The sequence below is a fragment of the Nicotiana tomentosiformis genome, chromosome 2 (genome assembly GCF_000390325.3).
Source record: "Nicotiana tomentosiformis chromosome 2, ASM39032v3, whole genome shotgun sequence".
Taxonomy (NCBI): Eukaryota; Viridiplantae; Streptophyta; class Magnoliopsida; order Solanales; family Solanaceae; genus Nicotiana; species Nicotiana tomentosiformis.
This window is the reverse complement of record NC_090813.1, coordinates 186,585,490-186,600,456: the sequence shown is the minus strand read 5'-3', so window position 1 is coordinate 186,600,456 and position 14,967 is coordinate 186,585,490.

The following is a 14,967-nucleotide window of genomic DNA, read 5'->3' as shown; positions in this document are numbered from 1 at the left end:
ACTTTGAGTTCAAATATAATTCTCATTTAAACGGAGGAACACGTGTCATCGTCTTGTTCATCAATTCTAAATATCTCCTAATTAATTAAAAAGACACATTATCCATACCCAAAAAATATATTTTTTTTTTGTAAAAACTCGAAAAAACTAAAAAAACAATTTTACTAAAAACTGAAAAAATGATTTTTTTTAACTAAAAAATGAAAAAAAGAAAATATTTGTTTTTTCAGTTTTTGCAAAAATATTATTTTAGAAAATATTTTTCAGCTTTTTTTAAAGCAGTTTTTTTGTAAAAAGTGGAAAAAAAATAATTTCATTTTTTCGGCTTTTAATAAAAAAACATTCAGATTTTTCCATTTTTTACAAACAATATTGCTTTAGAAAATTAATTTTCAGCTTTATTTTTTATCAGTTTTTTCAAAAATATTATTTTAGAAAATATTTTTCAGTTTTTTCTAAAGCAGTGTTTTTGTAAAAACTGAAAAAAAAAATATTTTTGTTCTTTTTCAGTTTTTAGTAAAAAAATTTTTTAGTTTTTTCCAGTTTTTACAAAAAAAATAATAATTTTCGGGTATGGATAATGGGTTTTTTAATTAATTAGGATATATTTAGAATTGACCAACAGGACGATGACACGTGTCCCTCCATTTAAATGAGGGGTATATTTGAACCCAAAGTATGACTGTAGGGGTATAGATAACCCAATAGTATAACGAGGGATATTCTTAGACCATTTTCGAAAGTAGAGGAGTATATTTGGCCCTTTATATATATATATATATATATATATATATATATATTAACAAATTAGTTTGAGTTATAAAATAAAAGTTAAAGGAAAAAAGTGTGAGTTCTTAAAAGTGATGATTATTGATCATATTGTGATGACCCACCATGCCATCATGCCACATAGGTGCCATTTGGCATATATTAATGTCATATGGAAGTTTACATAGGAGAAAGGCTATCATTTGTGAGAAGATTCTAGAGAAGTATGGACATTTCCTTTGGAAGAACCTAGATCCCTATGGATTTGCTAGGAAAGTCCTTGAAATCTTCTAGGCTTGTAGAGAATTCTAAAGAAAGCCCTTATCTTGTAAATATTAAGGACTTGTATAACAATTAATATTTACACACTAGCCCCCAGTAGAGTAGTATATAAAGGGGGTCATTCATTTGTATTTCACCAAGCAAACAATTCAAGTTCTCTCTAATACAAAGCTCTCTTTAACAATTCTCTTGTGTTCTTTCTACCATTCTCTTAGCGATCTTGAGTGTAGTAAGGCTGACTTGGCATAGCAAGAACGTGAGCAAGTTGTGCAAGATCGTAAGCGAGTTGTCAAGTGTCGCACGTGTACTTAGTTCATGACTAAGGACGTGACAACGTGGTATCAGAGCAAAGGTTGCAACTAAGGGAATGACGAACGACGGAGAAATTAACGCTGTCAACACCCAAGTCAACGCCATCCAAGATGTTGCTAGCAAGAGTGGCCGTAACAAAAAGAGGAATGCCACCAACAAGAGCCAGGAGGTGCCACCCGAGGTTGTGTCAAATGAAGGGCTTACATCCCAAGAACCATCTGCCACTGAGGCGAGCGAGGATGAAGTGGAGATCCTTCCCGAGGACGTCTCGCTCGGTAAAGAGTGGGTGATGAAGATGAATGTGGGGATGGACGCCGTGGAGATCTCTGGACAACGTTTGGGGAAGGTGGAAGGCACCTTTAGTGTTCTTGAGGGGCACACTCTTAAAGAGATTGAGAGTATCTGAAATGACTTGGAGGGGCATACACAGACCGAGATGGAGCTAAGGCAAACCATCACTACCTTAGAGTGCAGACTAATGGAGGCTTTGAATACTATCGATGCTATGAAGGAAAAGATAGAGTCACTCGAGGAGCATGTTAGTACTGGCGTGACCGAGGCAGCCATCAATGTTGTGGTGACGAGGAAGGCCAAGATTGAGGCTCCCAAACTCCCGGTGTTCAAAAGTGTTTGTAATGCACAAGAAGTGGAAAACTTCCTTTGGCACTTGGAGAACTACTTCAGGCACGGCAAAGTGAGGGACGACGAGGCCATGATCAACACTACAGTGTTGTACCTCTCAGAGACTGCCATGCTATAGTGGAAAAAGAAGATAGCCGGTGTGGATAAAGGTCAATATACTATTAGCACGTGGGATTAGTTCAAAGCCGAGTTCAAGCGACAGTTCTTTCCAAACAATGTCTTGTACGAGGCAAGGCGCAACCTTAGGGAGTTGAAGCAAACATGGAGCATACGTGTCTATGTCAAGGTGTTCACTACCCTTATGCTTCAAAATCCCCAACCTAACCAATGATGACTTGTTGTTCCACTTCATGGACGGATTGTAAAATTGGGCTAAACAGGAGTTGCAACGTCGGCAAGTCGTAGATATAGACCAAGCCATAGTGGAGACTGAATCATTGATGGATTTCAGGCATGACAAGCACGACAAAGGCAAAGGCAAAGAATCAAAGGTTAACAATGTCAAATGTGGGGGAGACCGTGGCAAAGGCAAGGAGATACAACAACAATATTACAAGACTCAAGATTCCAAAAAGTTGAATGGCCATCAGGGCTACGCCGAGAACAAGGCACAGGCCGAGAAGAAAGGATGTTACATATGCGGAGGGCCGCAAAACTTCAAGAATTGTCCTGACCTAAAAGGCCTTAGTGCCATTTTCCGTGAACGGAATGAGCAGTCGTAAGGAGAGAGTTCGAGAACCGCACAGTTGGGTATGATCGAATTATGCAGTGCTGTCACAAAGTAATCTATCCAACCTACCGATAATGGCAATCAGTACGTGAATCTCACCATAAACAACAAGCCTGCTCGTGCAATCGTGGATACTGGAGCAACTCATAATTTCGTGACTGAGGCTGCCTCAAAGAGACTAGAATTGAAGCTTGCTCCAACCAACTCTCGCGTCAAGACCGTGAATGCCGAGGTACAGAATGCTCATAGGGTAGCTAAGGGAGTTGGTGTCAAATTGGGAACTTGGAAAGGTATGACAAACTTTACCTTAACCGTTATGGATATCTTTGACATCATATTGGGGAAAATGTTCTTTAGACATTGTCATACTTTGATCAACCCCTACCTCCAACGTCTGTTGGCTATGGAGCGAGAAGGATTTTGCATGGTACCTACAGTGACTATGCCACACGGACAGAGCCAAGCACAACTTTCAGCTATGCAGGTTTTCAAGGGGATCAAGAAGGGGGAGCCGACGTTCGTGGGAACCATCGCAAGTCTGGAGGAAGACAAGAGCTTTCAAGAGACACCGTCACCTTGCATAAAGAAGTTGCTTGAGGAAAACAAAGATACCATGCCCGAGGAGTTGCTTAAGCCCTTACCGCCTAGGCGAGAGGTGGATCACAAGATTGAGTTGGAGCCAGGGGCTAAGCCACCCACATTTGCCGCATATCGTATAGCACCGCCCGAGCTAGAGGAGATCAGGAAACAATTGAAAGAGCTACTAGATATTGGTCATATTCGCCCATCAAAGGCACCTTTCGGCGCACCAGTATTGTTCCAGAAGAAGAAGGATGGATTGAGGCGCTTGTGCATATACTACCGAGCACTTAATAAGGTCACAGTGAAGAATAAGTACCCGACCCCGCTCATTGCTGACTTGTTCAATAGACTTTGGGCAAGCCAAGTAGTTTACCAAGGTGGATCTTCGCAAGGTCTACTGCCAGGTTCGCATTGTAAAAGGGGATGAGTTGAAGATAGCATGTGTGACGAGATATGGAGCCTTTGAGTGGTTGGTGATGCCCTTCGGCTTAACCAATGCACCAGCCACATTTTGTACCCTTATGAATAAGATTTTTTATCCTTACCTTGATCAGTTTGTGGTAGTCTACATAGACGACATAGTCATCTACAACAACACCTTGGAGGAGCACATGGAACACTTAAGGAAGGTTTTCCAAGTCTTGCGGGAGAACGGTCTATACATAAAGAGGGAGAAATACGAGTTGGCACAATCAAAGGTGAACTTCTTAGGCCATATCATTAGCAATGGCAAGCTACGCATGGACGAGGCTAAGGTACTTGCTATCCAGGAGTGGGAGGCACCTATAAAGGTAACTGAGTTGAGATCCTTCCTTGGCCTTGTTAACTACTATCGTCGGTTCATCAGTGGCTACTCAACAAAGGCCGCACCATTGACTGAGTTGCTAAAGAAGAACAAGCCATGAGTTTGGACGGAGCATTGTCAAAGGGCGTTTGAAGGCCTCAAGGCAGCTGTAACAGAGGAGCCAGTCTTGGCATTACCTGATTTTGCCAAAACATTTTAGGTGCATACAGATGCCTCAGATTTTGCCATTGGGGGTGTCTTGATGCAGGATAAGCATTCCATAGCATTTGAGAGCCACAAATTAAATGAGACAGAGCGGCGTTACACGGTGAAAGAGAAGGACATAACTACCATTATGCATTGCCTTCGTACATGGCGACATTATTTGCTCGGGTCGAAGTTCGTGGTCAAGGCCGACAATGTAGCTACTAGCTACTTTCACACCAAAACAGGTTAGGTGTCAGGATTTTGTAATGACCCGGCCGGTCGTTTTGAGAATTTAAATCCTGTCTGGCGGCATAAGGCCCTGAGCAGCTTTGTATTATATGCCTTGACTTGCGTGCGTGGTTAAATTCAATTATCGGGTGATTCGAAGTGATTTGGGACACTTAATCCCTAAATGAGAGCTTAAGTCTTATAATTTGGACTGTAGTCGGAACTGTGTGAAGACAGATCCAGAATGAAATTCTGTCAACTCCGTTAGCTCCGTTGAGTGATTTTGAGCTTAGTAGCTCATCCGGAATGTGTTTTGGAGGTCTGTAGTAGATTTAGGCTTGAATTGACGAAAGTTAGATTTTCGGCGATTTCTGCCGATAGTGGAAAATTTTGATATCGAGATCGGAATGGATTTCCGAAAGTGTTTGTAGGTTCGTAGTGTCATTTGTGACTTGCGTGAAAAATTTGAGGTCATTCGGACGTGGTTTGATAGGTTTCGGCATCGGTTATAGGAATTTGAAGTTTCAAGTTCTTTAAGTTTGAATTGGAAGGTGATTCATGATTTTAGCATTAGTTGATGTGATTTAAGGGCTCGACTAAGTTCGTATGGTTTTTTAGGATTGGTTGGTATAATTGGTTGAGGTCACGGGGGGCTCGGATGAGTTTTGAGTGCTTAACGGATCAAAAGTTGGATTTGTGTTGCTGCTGAAGTCTTCAGGCATCTGTCATTTTCGCACCTGCGGTGGAGAGACCGCAGGTGCGTGATCGCACATGCAGAGAGGCAAGCGCAAAAGTGGATCTGGGATGTGTGGTCAGGGGTCACAGGTGCGAAGGGAAATACCGCAGACCTTTTTTCCACAGAAGCAGACCCAACCCTCTTAAGTCGTTTCCGCACCTACGAAGGAAATTCCGCAGGTGCGACCCAAGGTCCACAGATGCAGAATAACTGGGTAGAAAAAGGGCAGATTCGAGGGTTTGAAGTTCACTTAACAAATTTGATTGAGAGCTCGGTAGAAGGCGGAATTTGGAGATATTTTCGGAGGAAGTTTTTGGGTAATGATTCCTAACTCCCTTATGGTTATATTTCACTAATCTATGCTCAAATTCATCGTTTAAATTCGAATTTGGGGTGAAAATTGAGAAAAGTTCTTAGGCCGAATTTTGGGGGTTTGATTGAGATTTTGGTGTCGGATTTTAGTAAATTTGATATGGGTAAACTCGTGAGTGAATGAGCTTTCGTATTTTACAACTTTGATCCGATTTCGATAAGTGGGCCCTACGGGCGATTTTGAGTTAATTTCGGAATTTTTGTTAAAATGTTGATTTCGTTAATTAGACGGGACTATTATTGTTGTAATTATGATATGTAATTGCTTTTGGCTAGATTTGGGCCATTCAGAGCTGGATATTCGTGGAAAGGGCATTCTTACGGATTGATTGAGCTTGACTCGAGGTAAGTATCTTGCCTAACCTTGTGGAGGGAACTACCCTTTATGATTTGAGTCATCTATGTGATTGTAGTCTGTGTACGTGAGGTGACGAGTGCGTGCTCGGATTTATTTGTGGAAAGTTGACCTTTTAGGGTTCTTATGTCCTTATATTCACCGTGTATGATGTTGTTTTTGATACGTTTCAATTCCTATTTGCTAGTTTCACCTCTACATGCTTTGATTAGAGATAATTGCTTTAGGATTCACTCTTATTATCTATTTGACCCTTATTCAACTTAACCAAAGATTTTACCTCTTTTATCGTCGTGCTATATTTTTCATAACTGCTTATCTTTAATTGAAATCATTATTTTCTCATCCTAAAATTGTTTAGTCTTAATTGGAGTTATGATTATCTTCCGCTGCTTATCCTTATTTGAATTGTTGAATATTTCTCGTAATTTTTCAACCTCAAAAGGAGTTTATATAACCTATATCTTAGTTGACTTGCCATTATTTGGAACTATCTGACTCGTGCTGGCTTCTTATTGTTGACTCGAATATTGTGGAATCGTTGCTATATTTTTGTTTTGTTTTCCCTTGTTAAGTTGTTCTCCTTGTGCCTAGCATTCTTTATTGTGGTTATTCCTTGTAAATGAGTTATACCGTTCTTGTGATTTAAATTCTTGAGCTGATTTGCTTGTCTTACTTTGCATTTATGTCATTGTTGCTTCTGTACTCGTTGTGGTGATGTACGAGGTTTCTGTAGTGTTATAGTTGTTATCTCTCTTGTTTGCGCTGCATATTTAAATTGGGAATACAGACGTATTCCGGGAGATCCCCCAGCACTGCATATTTATTTTGGGACTACGGACGTATTTCGGGAGATCCAACTCTGCATATTTATTTTGGGACTACGGACGTATTCCGGGAGATCCAGCACTGCATATTTATTTTGGGACTACGGACGTATTCCGGGAGATCCCCCAGCACTGCATATTTACTTTGGGACTACGGACGTATTCCGGGAGATCCCCTAGTACTGCATATTTATTTTGGGACTACAGACGTATTCTGGGAGATCCCTCCCCCCCCCCCCCTCTCCAATACTGCATAATTGATTCGGGACTACGGGACGATATCCCGGTAGATTTTCCATGTGGTTATATCTGTGTTCGGAGCTGCTAATCTTCCATGCTTAGGTGTCACAGAGTGACTTATACTCGAAGGATATTACTTGAAAAGTTTATATTTGAAAAGTATTTATCTTGAAGGAATTATGTTTGAAGATATTTGTTTGAAAGGGGTATACTTGAAAAGTATTTATCTTGAAAGAACTATGTTTGAAGGCTAATTATTTGAAAAGTTTATATTTGAAAGGTTTTATCTTGAAAGAACTATAATTGAAAGATATTTATTTGAAAGAAGTATATTTCAAAAATAATTTCTTATTGGAAAAGATTATATTCTAAAGACCTCAATTTAAAAACTTACGGGTGGAAGTTTACACTTGAAGGATTTGACTAATTTATTGGGGTTGTTGGCTGAGACCTGATGTGAAAACTATTGCAGCTGCTGAGTTACTACTTGCCTTTACTGTATTGTGATTTTTTTTGAATTTGGGTTGTGTTTTAGTTCATTCTTCTGTGTCTTATTCTGGTGTTCTGCTGTTACTTGATGTTTTTTCCCCTTCCTTATTGCAGTTGCTATGTCGTTAGCCATATCGCGGGTCCTTAGATAGATGTCATGTTCTGTCATCCCTATACTTATGCTTGTTCAGTTTATTAGACCAGTGGGTGTCTTGACTAGTCCTCGTCACTACTTCACCGAGGTTAGTCTTGATACTTACTGGGCACCGCTGTGGTGTGCTCATGCTACTCTTCTGCGCAATTTTTTTGTTTTTGTGCAGACCCAGGTATTTGTTCGTTAGCTAGCCGTGTGGACTGTCGCTGCTGAGACTCAAGGTAAACCTTCCACTGCGTTCGCAGGTTTCGAAGTCACCTTCAAGTTTTCGTTTTGCACTGTTTATTCTTATTTCTGGACAGTTGTATTTTGAAGTTTTTTAGCAAACACTCTGTAGAGTTTATGACTTGTACTACCGGTTTTGGGAATTGTAAGAGATTTCTATTTATTTTGTTTAGATGTTAATTAAATAATATTGTTTCAATTAATGTTAGGCTTACCTAGTCCCTAAGACTAGGTGCCGTCACGATACCAAACTGAGGGAAAAATTGGGTCGTGACAGATTTCTTGGCCGAATTCGATTATGTGCTGGAGTATAAGCCAGGCAAAGGTAATGTTGTAGCCGATGCCTTGAGCCGGAAAATCGAGCTTGCTGCAATCACTTCAACAAGTTGGGACATTCGTGAGGCTATAAAAGAAGGCATGGAGCATGATCCAACAGCCAAACAACTTATCGAGTTAGCGAACCAGGGCAATACGAGACGTTTTTGGGTCGAAGACGGCCTACTGCTTACCACAGGTCGGCGAGTCTATGTGCCTAAGTTTGGGAACATTAGGCAACGGATCATAAGGGAGAGTCATGACACTATACGGGATGATCATCCAGGCCAACGTCGTACTAGGGCCTTGGTTGAATGAGTCTACTATTGGCCATGCATGCGAGATGACATGGAGTGTTATGTGCAGACTTGTCTTGTCTGTCAACAGGACAAGGTTGAGCAACAACAACCCGGATGACTTCTAGAGCCACTACTAGTTGTAGAGTGTCCATGGGATAGCGTGACTATGGACTTTATTACTTGCCTACCGAAGTAAGACATTTATGGTACTATTATGGTGGTCGTGGATAGATTTTCCAAATATGCCACCTTCATGACCGCCTCACTAGGTTGCACTGCCAAGGAAGCCGCCAAGCTATTCTTAAAGAATGTGGTGAAGTATTGGGGCTTACCAAGGCATATTATTAGTGATCGAGACCCCCGTTTTATTGGGAACATTTGGAGAGAGTTATTCGACATACTTGGCACGGAACTGCACTTTTCCATTAGTTTCCACCCACGGACAGATGGACAAACGGAACGGTCAATGACTTACTAGAATGCTATTTGAGGCATTATGTAAGCGCGCATCAGAAAGATTAGGCAAGGCTCTTAGACATTGCCCAATTCTCTTATAACTTGCAATGGAGTGAGTCCACGGGGCGGACACCATTTGAGCTAGCCACGTGCTAACAACCACAAAACCCACATTCATTACCAGCCGCGTTCGAGGGAAAGAGTTTGGGGGCTTATCATATGGCCAAAGGATGGGAGGAGCAGCATAACACTGCTAAGTCCTACTTAGATAGGGCAACTAAGAAAATGAAGAAGTTTGCGGACTGTAAGTGGCGTCCCACGGACTATAGAGTTGGGTACATGGTAATGGTGAAGTTTAACCCAAGACAATTCAAGGCACTACGGGGCATGCATCAGAATATGATTCGTAAGTATGGGGGGCATTTAAGATCGTCTCCAAGGTAGGCAAGATCTCATACAAGCTTGACATGCCATCGTATCTTAAGATCTATCTTGTCTTCCATGCAAGTATGCTTAAGCCATATTATGAAGACAAGGATGATCCAAGTAGAAGCCAATCAAGTCGAGTGCCTATTACTATCACCGCCTCACATGACGGGGAGATTGAGGCTATTATTGATTACCAGGCCAGGCGAAAACAATGGCATAAATCCACCACAATGTTCCTCGTCCATTGGAAGGGACAATCTCCGGAAGAGGCCACGTGGGAAAGATATGAAGACTTATGGCAATTCAAAGATAAGATCCGAGAGTTTATGCAGCAACATTGCGCCGCGGTCGTCGCAACATTAGGTGGGGAGAGTGTGATGACCCGCCATGTCATCATGCCACATAGGCGCCATTTGGCATATATTAATGCTATGTGGAAGCTTACATAGGAGGAAGGCTATCATTTGTGAGAAGATTCTAGAGAAGTATGGACATTTCCTTTGGAAGAACCTAGATCCCTATGGATTTGCTAGGAAAGTCCTTGAAATCTTCTAGGCTTGTAGAGAATTCTAAAGAAAGCCCTTATCTTGTAAATATTAAGAACTTGTATAACAATTAATATTTACACACTAGCCCCTAGGAGAGTAGTATATATAGGGGGTCATTCATTTGTATTTCACCAAGCAAACAATTCAAGTTCTCTCTAATACAAAGCTCCCTTTAACAATTCTCTTGTGTTCTTTCTACCATTCTCTTAGCGATCTTGAGTGTAGTAAGGCTGACTTGGCATAGCAAGAATGTGAGCAAGTTGTGCAAGATCATGAGTGAGTTGTCAAGTGTCGCACGTATACTTAGTTAACGACTAAGGACGTGATAATATATAGCTAAATATATAAGAAAAATGATGATAATAGAAGTCCTCAATAATTTTAGACAACTTAAGAAAATGGCCTAAGGGCTACCTAAACTTGCACCCATTTGTCATCCCGGTATATAAACTTATACATTTCTCATTTGAGCACCTTTACTTGATGAACTAAGTACTAATAAATACGTTTTACCGTTGACTATGCTTACATGGTGACATAATAGTTGACGTGGCCAAAATGGATGCAAATCACGTTAATTAGGCGCGTGAATGAATTAATTTGATTTAAAAAATTATAAAATAAAAAAAGAAAGATAAAATCATGGGAAAAAATAAAGAAAAGAATGAAGAAACCCCTCCCCTGTTTAATTCTTCATTTTAGTTCCCGTTCCCAGCTTCCTCTCCCCTCCCTCCCTTTTGTTTTCCCATACCCTCAAACTCCTCCACAACCAGAAAATTAAATTGATCTGGTTATTGCTCGTCTCTTCTTTTTTTCCTTTTTTTTTTAAAAAAAATTTTGGTGGCAAAGAGTATTGAAATTGAAATGGTGGTGTTTTAGATGGGTTTGGTCTATTGTTAGTGAGCTAGTTGAAAAGGAGGTGACGAAGATAAAGTGGTAAGGAAGGTGTCAGGCCGGTGGCAAAAAGGTGAAGCAGTGACAGTTTTGTGTGATTCTTTGTATGGTTGCCATTTTTACCGGAGGCAATCTCGCCGGTGTAATTTTGGGGGTCTTTTCTAGAGTGTTATAACTATTTTTAGGTTTTTTTTAACTGAGGTTTGATTAGAATCTAAAGGATCAAATTTGGATTCTTACGATTGAAAATGGTGGATTTACTATGAAAAATGGTGGCTCAATGTCGTCCTAGACGAAGAGAATGGACGGAAAATAAAAATTTTGTGAGTAAATTAATTTTTTTATAAAGTGAGACCCCCAAATTACACATGGCAACTCGTAAGAGGATAAGTATGTGACATGTCATTTGTGTCATAGCGCTTGAAAACCACGCGCAGTCATATGTATTTATTAGTGTGCAAATATATGACTTAAGGTGCTAAAATGGGAAAAGTGTAAATTTATATACCGGGATGATAAACGGCTACAAGCTTAAGTGGTCCTTAGGACATTTCGCCTAATTATATTACTCTAATTTTACAAGTTGCTGTGCTTACTTTCACCAAGAATACTGAGAATTTAAGAGTTCTCTTAAAAATATTTTTGAAAAGTATATATTCTAAGTTTTTTCTAGAAAATACAAATAGGGTTATTATCTAACTAAAATTTTTTTTTGCAAGCAAAATATAAATTATCGATTGCTTTAATCAATAAGAATACTATAAAAATTGTAAAATAACTCAAGAAAAAATAAATGAATTTTGAGAATTTGTCCAAACAAGCTCTATGTTGGAGAGATAAGGGGGTGTCGAACGTTATTGAGGAAGTCTTATATTTAGTGAAAAAATAAAAAATCATTAAGGTGCATATGTAGACCACATATTTTAGTTCCGTAGCAATTATTACTGAATATATATATATATATATACTGTTAGTGATATTCATATTCCTAACATCTCCGACAATGAGGCCAATTTTATTTTCTCTGCAATATTTAGCCGTGCACACTGTCAATTGTATCTTGTTATATATGTCTATAGCAATTGGGTTTTCGTAAATCTTTAAGTCTTATATTTCTAATTTTATATAACTTTTTGTTCGTTAAATACAATTTTTTGGCAAAACAACAAATTACATATTCACATAAAATAGACATGCTAAACACTGTTTTTCTCATGTAATATACGAATAATATTTATAATATAAATATAATAGTTATAAAAAAACTATAAGAACATTATTTAACTTGACTTGTAATTACGAACTTGAAAACCACAAGAACTTTTATTACTACAAAAACCTTGAATTTTTATTACTACCAAAACAATTTAAGAGTGAGAATTTTACTCAAATTATTATTTTTCTTTTTAATTACAGAAAATTTGACCTATTTAGTAGGATAGTAACTAATCATCATATCATCATATTATATTATAAGCATGAAGACTTTAGGAGAAGTTATTTTACAAAAATATTTTTCAAATGTTGAATGACCAAATTATCCTCTCTCTAATTATTAAAATTACCTCCCATTAAATAAAAAGTAAAATAAAAACACCTACCATCAAATGGTTTATTTAAACTAAATAGCAGCCAAGATTATTGCTATGTTGGTTTCGCCGGATCAATACACTCAAAATATTAAATTAGGATCTTATTAAATGTAAAAACATTAAAGAAATAATATCTTCTATGTCTCTCCACTTACCTATCATCATTGTATTCTTTGAAGCACTTAAATTGCAGAGTTAATCTCCGAAAATATAATAATGTCATATGAATGTGAGCAATATGAAGAGACTCACTAAATAATATTGCATTTGGTGTTATTCCGATGGATATATGTAAAGTCTTAACGTTTTTTGTCATGACCCAAAATCCCACCTCAGGCGTCGTGATGACACTTAGTCTCTAAGACTAGACAAGTCGATTACAATTTAATTTGAAGCCTTTTTTCTTTAATAAATAATTTACAAGTGTCGAAACTTAAAGCAAAAACAAATACAACAACCTCCCAAGACTGGTAATACTGAGTCACGAACTCTAACTGAATACATGCAATGATCACAAGGATCGAATATACAATATTGTTCGAATAAGAGTTGACAATACAATAAAATGGAAAGACTCCAAGGGACTGCGACGACCAAGCAACTCTACCATAAATCCTTGCGATCAACACACTAACTTTATCCGAGTCCGATATCTCCAATACATGGCTCTGCACAAAAATGTACAAAAGTGTAGTATGAGTACACCACAGTCGGTACCCAATAAGTATCAAGACTAATCTCGGTGGAGTAGTGACGAGGTACAGTCAAGACACTCACTAGTCAAGTAACATGTGCAGTATATCATACAAAAATAATAGAAAGACAAATAACAGTGATAACAACAATAATCAACTAGTTGCATAAACAACAAGGTAGCAAGAGCATCATAAATATTGCCCAAACGAATAATAAACACAAGCACAATCAATTAATCAAGTCCTTCAAAATATACATCTTTTATCTACAAGTTTTTCGAATAGAAATTTTAGAATATAATCCTTTCAAATAAATATCTTGCGAATATAATTCTTTCAAATAAATATCTTTCGAATATAATTCTTCAAATAAAATATTTCAAATATAATTCTTTCAGATAAACTCTTTCGAATATAATCCTTTCAAATAAAATATCTTTCGAATATAGTTCCTTCAAATAAATATCTTCTGAATATAATCATTTCAAATAAAAATATCTTTCGAATATAATTCTTCAAATAAATATCTTCCGAATAAAATTCTTTAAATAAAATCTTTGGAATATAATTCTTTTAAAGTAAAAGTCACCATGTGACACCTCATTTTAAAATCATAAAAATTACGGGTCTCAGCCAACTTTTATATTTCCACGGCACCTCATGCCCATATCTCCATCACAACCGCACGGACAACTCACGTGCCAATGTTATCATCATTTACTCGCGGCACCTCGTGCCCACATTTCATATCACAAATGCTCGGATAATTCACAAGGCAAAAAATATAATAATATAATGAAATGACTAAGAAGTGAACAATAAGAAATTATTGAAAGAAAATAACACTGCAAATAGAGGTAAACAATAAGGGTGCTCCCAAGGTACTACCTCGTAATCCCAACAGTAAATATGCAACAACAGGGGGGATCTTCCGAGGAATCGCCTCGTAGTCCCAAAAGTAAATATATAATAGCAGGGGGATCTCTCGAGGAATTGCCTCGTAGTCCCAAAAGTAAATATGCAAACATGGGAATTTCCCAAGTAAATGCATCGTAGTCCAAAAAGTAAATATGTGACAGGGGGATCTCCCGAGGAACCGCCTCGTAGTCCCAAAAGCAAATGTGCAAAACAGGGGGATCTCCCGAGGAACCGTCTCGTAGTCCCAAAAGTAAATATGCAATCGCAAATATGGAAGAATAACTCAGCAAGAACAACCTCTTCTTAAATCCAAATTTCTAATAAATATATTAACGTCTCAATTTAAACTTATTTAATTAATTATTTGCAGATGAAAAATCCATAATGTAATTATTTCGAGAAAATGTCAACTAAACAAGCACACGAAATTCACATAAAAATCAAAGTAGTAATCACACCAAATTATCATATAAAACAAATTCGACAAACAAAGAACGATGCATGACAAATAAGAATTTAATAAGTGCCAGCAATTTTCAATTTAATACTTAAAAATGCCCATGATTTAAACCAATAAAATTTGCATATATAAGTCCGAGCACGTACTCGTCACCTCACGTACACGGCTTTCACATTATACAAATGATACATACGACTTAATACCTAAGGGGTAGTTCCCCCACTCAAGGTTAGGCAAGATACTTACCTCAAACCAAAAATTGACTCAACGCTCAACCACGACTTTGCCTTTCGAATTTGTCTCCAAACCAATCAAACCCAGTTCAAATTTGTGAAAACCCCCTCTGAAAATCGCCTAAGCTGAGCTCCCAACTCTATTTTTTGTTAAAAATGACAAAACTCCCATTTATAGGGATTTATGTATGTAGC